Below are 10787 nucleotides of genomic sequence, written 5' to 3'. Positions count from 1 at the left end.
TATTCACCCACACCCCACCCATGCCATCTATCTACAGAGATGAGTTGAGAATTAATCTGTGAACAAACCTCTTTCAAACTAGATTTTTAGTTGCACAAACCAATACATTATTTTCTGCTTAAGTTGATTTATTTCTTCTCGTTTGAAACAAGAAAAAATAGTCTCAGTACACTCTTTCAGACATTTTGTTGATGCTACTCATACATACATTTTTTATTCAATGGAGTTACTTCTATGAATTAGGTTTTCCAACAAATTAATGAGAAAACTTCTGTTTGGTGATTTTAATTCTGTAATAAAATTCAGAGACTCAGAATGAACTTTAATTAGCATTGCATTAAGCATTCAGGAATAACTTTGTAGCTTTCTTAGAGTAATTGATTTTTCTAGATTGGGTTTTCTAATTAGATTAATTGATTTAGCTGCTGTAAAATTTTTTACTTTCAATAGATTTTCTGTTTTGATGTATAACATTGTAATACAGAGAAGATACTTAGCTTTTTAATTTTTTAATCCTGTTCTTTCTATGTCCTTTTAACTGCTTCTTATATTTGAGTGGCATTTATTTAGAGTATAACTCACCAATCTTAGCCTCAGTTTCTCATTAAAATTATCTTAACATGTGGACTGCAAAAAGCACACATCCTGTTTTGAAAAGCTTTGGTATGTAAATTCATAATTTCTCTTTGATTTTGTGTAGAGCCATAGTCTTCTACTTTCTGCTGCAACGAGAGTAGTGAGCAGTAATTTCTAAACAAGTCATTGAAGGTGTGGAATATGATAATATTCAGAGAATAGCTTTCTAGAGATTAAGTTTAAATAAACATGAACTTTGAAGAATGTCCAAACTTGTTCCTTATTCCTCTCTTGTAACCCACCTCACCCATGCTGGAATGAAGGTTAGTGATAGAGCCTGGGAAAAAGTGAGATATCATTTTTTGGGCTTTCTTTTATCTTCATGTTACTGTACTGAATATTTATTATTTGACAACTTTTAATCTTTAATGGGGGAAAAAGGAATTCTTGCTCATTCAGGAAATAGGAATGACTTAATCAGGAGAATTATGTCATGGATGGATGTCATGGAAGGAAGCTTAGCAAGAACTAGAGCCTTCTATAATAAAATTTTATCTTGATTGAAATGTTTTTAAAGGCACCATTTTAAAATTTACTTTAATATAGAAACTACATTGATTACAATGTAAGACCATATGAATAAATGTTAACTGTACATGAGTCAGTAAAAAAAAAAATCAGTAACAAAATACTTTTTCAGATTACATCTGTTTTAAAATATTTTCTAAAGAGAAAAACTGCCTTCACCATTTAACAGTCACAAATAGTATTTATGATATAATACTTAAACTTGTTTTTGGCAGACTCTAGGGCTACATAGGAGGCTGGTTGGCTGGGCCAAACATTCTAGAAAACAGAATGACATTTCCCAAAATCTTTTAGTGGTTGGAAAACAAAGTTTTACTAATGGGAAGGAGCCTGTCTCAAATGCATAGTCAGTTTCTTCACAAGACTTTTCCCAGAATTTGAAACTTGCATGGAGTAGAATTATAAAGAGCTAAGCTCAATACCTCTAATGAAGAGAATTCAATCTCCTGCAGTCTTAGAAGGCTGAATAAACAAAGACTGCACAAAAGTCTCAATTAAAATCTGGGAAGGACCATTCCTAAAGAGCACTGACAAAGCCTGGAGTAGATTGAGTCTCACTAATACTACAATCAGCCTGACCCTTGAGTTAGTCACACTTTCACCTTATCTACCTAATAGAATAAAAGAAGAGATGGAGTTGGTGGTAAATACATTTGGAACCAAATTCTTTTCCACACATACAACCACAAAATTCTAGATATGCAAAGAGATAAAAAATGTGACTGCTTATAAACAGAATAATAGAAAAAGTGGACGAACAGATCCAGACACTATAGATAGCAGACAAGGAGGTTTTTTTTTTTTTTTTAAAGATTTATTTGTTTACTTAATTTTAGGAGAGAGGTGTGGGGAGGGAGGACATAGGGAAAGGGAGAGAGAGAGAGTTACAAGCAGATTCCCTGCTGAGCACAGAGCCTGACCTTGAAATCAGCACCTAAGCCACCCAGGCACACAAGAACTTTAAAAGAAGTACAAATAGTGTTCATATAGAAGTAAACAAATCCAAAAATAGTAAAGAGAGGGTAATTTCAACGGAGAAATGCAATCAGTCTATGTAAAAACAATGAATATCCTAGAACTAAAATTTTAATATCAGACATTAATATTTCATTAGATGAGTTCAGTGGAAGGTGGACCATTGCAGAAGATAGGGTTGGTGAACTTGAAGAGAGATTAATAGAATGTAGTCAAATAGAAGCACAGAAAAAAAAAAGGAAAGAAAAAAATGGAAAAAGTAAGCAGAGTATACAAGAATTTGGGGTACCTGGTTTAATGAACATGTTATTTGTGTCTCAGAAGGAGAAGAAAATGGGACAAAAGCAATTTTCAAAGAAATGAGGGCTAGTATTACCTAAAAGTAATGAAAGAAACTAATCTCTGGGCTTATGAAGGTCAGCAGATCACAAGCAGGATACATACAAAGAAAACTACATTTAGATATTGACATCAGTAAGATGGTGGTGTAGTAGTTTCCAGCACCTGTCCACTTGCAGAAACATCAATTTGAACAACTGTCCATGCATGAAAATACCTTCACAAGAGTTAAAGATTCTAGGTAAAAGATTGTAGCACCTGGGTGGAACACTGAGACAAGAAAAAATGCACTGAAGAGGGTAGAAAGGACAGTTTTACACTATAACTGTCACCACTCCTTTAAGCCTGGACAGACCAGCACAGAGGGAGATATCTTTTCCGTTGGGAAGGAGAGTTAAGTGAGCACCTGACTTCACCAGAGACTCTGGCTCCAGACCCACTCCGTGAACCCTGGTGCTAGGCTGGCCTTTTTAGCCCTATGGATTCTACCTGTAGGTTCACCCCAGCACTAAGTAACTCAGCCCCTACAGACCCAGCTTCCAAGCCAGCTTCTGTGGACCCATGCTCTCCACTCACCCTGGCTTTGAATATTGATTATATACAATAGGGAATGGACAGAAGCAAAGATGTCATTTTTAAATTTGTTAGGTATTGCATATAGGGTAGTTATTATTACTGAAGTATAGTTGATCAAATCTGTTTTTTTTAAAGATTAATAGAACTGATAAACTCTTAATAAGAATTGTAACTGTCCCTCAGAACAATGTATTACTTAAAATATAACCCATGAGAAATTATACTAGTTACCAAGCATGTTTAGATGTAGCCTTAAGAAAAACATATATTGGCAACAGGCCTCTGGGGGAGAGGAGTATATATGTCTTTGAAGCCAAGCAGCTGGGGATGCCCAGCTTGGTCAGGGCGGAAGGCCGCCTGCTTCATTTTTCCGTTATCTCCCCTTACCCCCGAGAGCACCTGTGGCTAATTAGATGAGCTCTTTGAATGTGCTTGCTCAACTATAAACTATAAACTATATAAACTCAAGTATATACTCAACCAGGTATATTTTGCCTTGCCTCTTGTTTACCGACAAGGCATATGATTAACGTGTAGCCTTCTTCAGCTCCTTTGTTGATTACTGTCTATATCTAATAAAAATAGGACTGAGGAGTTGTTTGGGGCAACAGTCTTTTCTACTGTTTTCCCCTGATCCCTCTCTCTTGCAGCTGAGTTGTTTGTGACTCATTCTTCTGCAGTGCGCTGTCAGGAACCGGCAAGAGTGATGCAAAAAATGAGAGAGAAAACACAAATTACCAATATCAAAAATAAGGACATCAGTAAAGATTTTAGAGACATTAAAAAGACAAGAAAAACTTTATGGATCACTTTGTACTGATAATCTTGACAATTTAAATGAAATGAGAAAATTTCTTCTAAAAATTTTATCTTAATAGAACTGACACAAAAAGAAATAGAAATTCTGAATTTGGTTCTGTAATTAAAATCTTTCTGACAAAAATGTTCTGGCCCAGATGGCCAGATGGCCTTCCAAAGACTTAAGGAAGAAAAAAATATATCAGTCTTACACATATATTTCAGAGAATAAGAAAAGGGGAAATATTTTCTACCACATTTTACGAAGCCAGAATGACTTCAAAAGTAAAAACTAATGAACATATTATAAGAAAAAGAAGATTACAAAGTAATGATTCTCATAAACACATATGCAAAAGTATAGGAGACTATAGTAATTGGACCCAGTTATTTATCAAAAGGATGACACATGATGAACATGCAGAATTTATTCTAGGAATCAATGTTGGTTTAGTATTTGCAGATCAATTTATATAATTTACTACATTAACAGAACCTAGAAGAAAATGTCTATGACATAAATAGATGTTGAAAAGCATTTGAGAAAACAACACAGGCAATATTCAATTTTAAATGAAGGCTAAGAAAAGTCACAAAATTTTCCTAAAGTGCTTTACAAAATAAACTATTTAAATGGTTTTGAGTAGCAATATGCTTTGAACAATTTTGCTGAGTGAAAAATAATATTTATTGCTCTTTTCCAAGATTGTTCAGTTCCTTGTTTTGCATTTACATACAAGCTATGACAGTTGTTCAAATATGAGATACTGGAAAAGAGCACAAGCTGTAGTTCCTCTGATATCAGTCCTAGCAACTTTTTTCTAGATAGTGACTACATAAAAATAAAAAGCTTCTGCACAGGGAAGGAAACAATCAACAAAACTAAAAGACAAATGACATATCGGATAAAGGATCAGTATCCAAGATATATAAAGAACTTATAAAATTCAACACTCAAAAACAAATTATCCAATTTAAAAACATGGGCAAAAGACATGAACAGACATTTATCTAAAGAAGACATACAGATGGCCAACAGACATATGAAAATATGCTCATCACCACTTATAATCAAGGAAATGTAAACTAAAACTATAATGGGATATTACTTACATCTGTCAGAATGGCTAAAATCAACAACACAAGAAACAACAGGTGTTACTGAGGATATGGAGAAAAAAGAACCCTCATGTACTACGGGTGGGAATGCAAACTGGTCTAGCCAATGTGGAAAGCAGTATGGAGATTACACACACACACACACACACACACACACACACACACACCCCACAAAACAAACAAACAAAAAAACTCTATGATCCAGCAATCACACTACTGAGTATTTCCCCGAACAATACAAAAACACTAATTCAAAAGGATACATGCACTCCTAGGATTATAGCAGCATTATTTACAATAGCCAAGACATGGAAGCAGACCAAATGTCCAACCATTTATGAATGTATAAAGAAGAGGTGCTATATATATAAATAGAATATTATTTAGCCATTATAAAAGAATGAAATCTTGCCATTTGCAATGACATGGATAAAGCTAGAGAGTATAATCCTAAGTGAAATCAGTCAAAGAAAGACAAACATATGGTTTCACTCATATATGGAATTTAGGAAACAAAACAAAAGAGAAAAGGTAGGGGGAAGAGAAAAAGAGAGACAAACTAAGGAACAGATTCCTAACTATAAAGAACAAACTGATGGTTATCAGCAGAGAGGTGGGGAGGGGGGGAATGGGTGAAATAAGTGATGGGGATTAAAGAATGCATTTGTAATAAGCACCAGGTGATGAAAATAAAAGCTTAAAAAGAAACAAAAACCAAAACAAAAGAGACCAGATATGAGATAAAAACTGCAAAAGGACAAATTTAAACACATAATATGAAACTACTAAAATGTATTCCTACTTATGGAGAAGAGTTACTCAATTTTCTTCCTTTCTTTGCCTAAGTACTATCGATCAATATACAAGGGATATGTATCATAAGTCAGATTCTTTTTTTAATGTTATCAGTTGGATAGAGTGATAGGCTGAAATTTGAGAGAATATAACTTTATAATATCCTTACCATGTACTGGTCATCTGAGGGCAAGTTTCTAAATCCATGTTTAGTGAGGTAATAAATTTGTTAGTTTTTAAAATCTATACATTTCCATGTAATTCTACATATTTGTCATATGTAAATTTCAAACTACCTGACTCAAATAACATAGATATTAGTAAACCCCAATAATTGCGTCACTTAGTTTTTTTTCTTTTTAAGTGTGTTTTGTTTTGTTTTCTTTTAAACATCTGACCCAAAGAATCATTTAATTCTTTGCTACTTAATTCCAGAGAGTTGGATGTGCATAAGTCTCTTGGCTTTTTTAAGTAAATTATTATTATAATTAAATAATTGCTAGTAATAAGGAAACCTCCTATTAAAAGCAATTTCTTTGTATATAAAGGGAAGTGGAAATACTAGTAACAGTTTTTCCACTGGATGATGTAAATAAACCTCAATAAACCAAAGAAAATCTCCTTGTGTCATGAACATATTTCAAAGGTTAAAATGAGTTAAATATAATTAAATGGTGGAAAATCTGAGAGACTGCTTTCAAAAAAACCAAGGTTTTTTTTGCTTAGAAAGGTTTGGAGTACTCTGTACACATTGCCTATAAGCTGTTTCGCCATTTTATAGTACTATAAACACATACAGACACACACAGACAAACACAACCAATATTATTTTTAATTGATACCAAGTGCCCTAGTATGGGTGGGGCATAATTAATTTGCCAAGTCTGTATTTTAGGAAATGTATATTTTTCTAATGTGTTATATTTTGTTAAATGATAAATCATACTGTAATTAATGCTTTTAGAATGAAATATTTTCCTAGATCCATGGTGATTTTAGGGCAAATTACTTAGTTTGGGGTACATGCATTTAATAAGTTCTTTTAAACATGCTTTGATTAAACAAGATTATTATACTATGTTATGTTATAACCAGCAGAATATTAAGCTTCTTTCACATACATGTATAAATGTTTTTTCTTAGCTTATCATTTAATTTTTAATTTTTGTTGATTTTAATTTACAAAGATTTGTTTTATTTACGAGAAGGTAGTGGTTGAGAATCAAATTTTTTCATCTTTCCTTGATGATTTCTGCCTTGGATATTATGCTTAGAAAGGTCTGTCTTACTGCAGTATGTATATTCACCTAAACTTTATTTTTATACTTATGTTGTATTATTTCTGACAAATGAATCATATTCAAGAGCATGGTATATATATACCCATGTATTAAATATTCTCTTTTGCCCTCCATAAGAATTTGCATTTAGGTTCTATAACTTTCTCAATAAATCTATTATGTGATCAGTTATATTTTCTTATTGTTAAAACAGTTTCTTGAAAAAATCATCACTTGCATTAGATACATAGATTTAACCAAATGTATAAAATGCCTGCTGTTGTGCACCATCCTAAGTTCAACCAGAAAGCAACTAAAATATTGTAAATATGGCTATTGTCCAAAGTTGAGGAATACTAAATATCATTCAGCAGGGAACAATCAAATGTCATTTCCAAAGTAACATATTAGTTAGGCAGACTTCCACATTGTATAGGTATCAATGGACTTCTGACGTACTGAAAGAGATGAACAATTCCTGGTGGGCATAATGGGTGAGGTTAATTATTAGAATATTTATACAAGGATATCATGTTTGGGGTAAGATTTATAGAGTAATGATAGAATAGTAGGGCCAGAGGAATTCTGGGAAGATGCCAATGGCATAGTTTATTTTTTAAATCTCTCTAAATTTCCATATAGAAATAGAGAAACTGAATACAAAATTGAAAAGTGATAAACAACATTAGTACTAGATTAATGTCAAGTCCTTCCCATGCTTCAGGTATCTCTGAAACAGGTAATTTCCTTCTGTTGCATCTCTTCTGACTCAGTCTGAGAAATTTCTCTGCTTTCAAGTGCTTACATATAATTAGGTTTTGTTCTGCCTTGATAATCCAGGATAATCTATTTTTAAAGTTAGCTGATTAGTAATCTTCATTATATCCACAAAGTTCCTTCAGGGGAGGACTCAGATTAGTGTCTAATTGAATAATCAGGAGCAGAAATCATTGGTCTTTAGAATTCTGCCTATCATGAGATACTTGGTAATATCAGAAAGATTTAAAACAATCTGGGCTATGTGAAGTCCTGAAACCAACTAGCTAAAGTTCTCTTCCAGAAAAGTGTCCCACAGTGAAAAGAAACTGCTGGAAGTCAGCACAAAATTGAATGAAATATAGGCAAAAGAATTGAATAAAAAAGAAAATTTAGAAAAAAGTGGGGTAAGAGACCATAAGTATTAGAGAGCAAGTCATCAAGTGTTGGTACATTTCACAAAAACAATAGAATAGGTTAAGTTAAATCCATCATCTAGAGAAACAATGAACAAAATAAAGGCATTGAAGTGGAAAACCACAAAGATTAAAGAAAAAGAAGGTAAAGAGTAAAATAATATCCCTACAGACAAAGAAATCATGGCAGAAAGATATGCTCACAAAATAACTTATATAAATTAACTATACAACATTAGAAAAGACATTAGAAAAGACATTAGAAAACATTAGAAAAGACAAAAAAAAAAGAATAACATAAATTAGAATAACTCAGAAATGAGGTAACTGTTTTCAGAAATGAATTAAAAATAATTACTTCAGAAATTAAGAATAAATTGGAAGAAACACAAAAAGTAAATTAGCAGATATTTTTAGAGAAATAGAAGGTTTAAGTAAGGACTTTTTAAAAATTGAAAACAAATAGGGAGATAAAAAGTTTTTAAGACAATGAAAAATACTGAAGTTAGACAAAAAAAAGATCCAGGATATGGATTTAAAAAAAATCTTAAAAAGAGTAGGGTAAGGAAACAAAGGAACAGAATTCATACACACAAAAATTTAATTCCTGAAAGAAAAATGGTAGTCACAAATTGAAAGAGCACACTGTGTATCTGAGAATATTGACCAAGAGTAACAAATATCAATATATATTCCAGTAAATACTGGAACTTTTTATTTTTAAAATTTTTATTCAATTTACTTAAACTATAAAAAGAACAGTTCATTGTCCTAATCCCCAATGCCTCTTGCAATCACCAGTCTATTCTCTGTATCTGTAAGCTTGTTTTGTTTGTTTTGTTTTTAGATTCCACTTTCAAGAAAGATCATACTATATTTTTCTTTCTCTTTGGACTTATTCCACTTTGCATAATGCCATCAAGTTCCATCCATTTTATGCTTGACTAATATTCTATTTCTTTATCCATTCATTCATCAATGGACACAGGTTGTTTCCATATCTTGGTTATTATAAATAATATTACAATGAATGGGGGTTATGCGTATCTTTTTGAATTGGGGATTTTCTTTTCTCTTCAGGTAAATATCCCAGACTGAAGATGCTAGATCATGTGGTAGTTCTATTTTTTTATTTTTGAGGAAGCTCCATTTGTTTTGCATAGAGGTTGCACCAATTTACATTTCTGCCAATAATAGTACATAAGGGTTCCCTTTTCTCCAGTTCTGAGTCAACACTTGTTCTCTCTTTTCTTTTTGATTTTAGCCCGTCTAATAGGTGTTAGGTGATATCTCATTGTGGTTTTTCTTTGTATTTACCTGATGATTAATGATGTTGAGCATCTTTCCATGTGCCTGTTGGTGATCTGTATGTCTTCTTTGGAAAAATGTCCATTTTTAATCAGGTAATGTTTGTTTTGCTATTGATTTTTTTTTTTTTAGTTTTTCATATATTTTGGGTATTAATGCCTTATCAGTTATATGATTTGCAATTAAATTCTCCCATTCAGCAGGTTGCCTGATAGTTTCCTCTGCTGTGTAGATTTTAGTTTGATTCTTTAAATTCATTTTTGCTATTGTTGTTTTTGCTTTTGGTGTCAGATTTTAAAAATCATCATCAAGATCTACATCAAGGAACTTACTACCTATGTTTTCTTTTAAGTTTTATGGTTTCAGGTCTTATGTTCAAGTCTTTTTTGTTTTTGTAATTTTTTTTTTCAGTGTCCCAAGATTCATTGTTTATGCAGCACACCTGCAATACATGCCCTCCTCAATACCCACCACCAGGCTCACCCAACCCCTCACCCTTCTCCCTTCTAAAACCCTCAGTTGTTTTTCAGAGTCCACAGTCTCTCATGGTTTGTCTCCCCCTCTGATTTTCCCCAACTCACTTCTCCAAGTCTTTAATCAATTTTATGTTCATTTTTGTGTATGGTATAAGATGCTGGTCCATTTTTTTCTTTCACATGTGGCTATTTAATTTTTCCAACACCGTTTACTGAAGAAACTATCCTTTCCCTATTGTAAAAACTTGTCTTCTTCATGAATTAATTAACCATGTATGGTGGGTTTATTCCTGGGCTCTTTATTCTGTTGTATTGATCTAAGTATCTGTTTTTATGTTGGTATGACACTGTTTAAATTACCATAGGTTTGCAATATACTTTGAAATCAGGGAGTATGATGCTTCTTGTTTTGTTCCTTTTTTCTCACAATTACTTTGGTTATTTGAGGTCTTTTGTGATTCTGTACAAGTTTTAGGATTGTTTATTCTATTTCTGTGGAAAGTACAATTGGAATGTGATAGGTATTGCATTAAATCTGCAGAGTACTTTGGGTGGTGAAAATATTTTAGCAATATTAATTCTTCTAATACATAAGCATGAAATATATTCCTATTTATATATGCCTCCAATTTCTTTCATTAATGTTTTATAATTTTCAACATATGGTAGTTCTTCCCTATCTGCAAGAGATATATTCCAAGACTCCCAGTGGATGCTTGAAACCATGGATAGCACCAACCCCTTTATATTTTTCCCCTATACATACATACTTATGATAAAGTTTA

Source organism: Lutra lutra, chromosome 6 (assembly GCF_902655055.1).
Source record: "Lutra lutra chromosome 6, mLutLut1.2, whole genome shotgun sequence".
Taxonomy (NCBI): domain Eukaryota; kingdom Metazoa; phylum Chordata; class Mammalia; order Carnivora; family Mustelidae; genus Lutra; species Lutra lutra.
Note: the sequence above shows the minus strand (reverse complement) of the source record.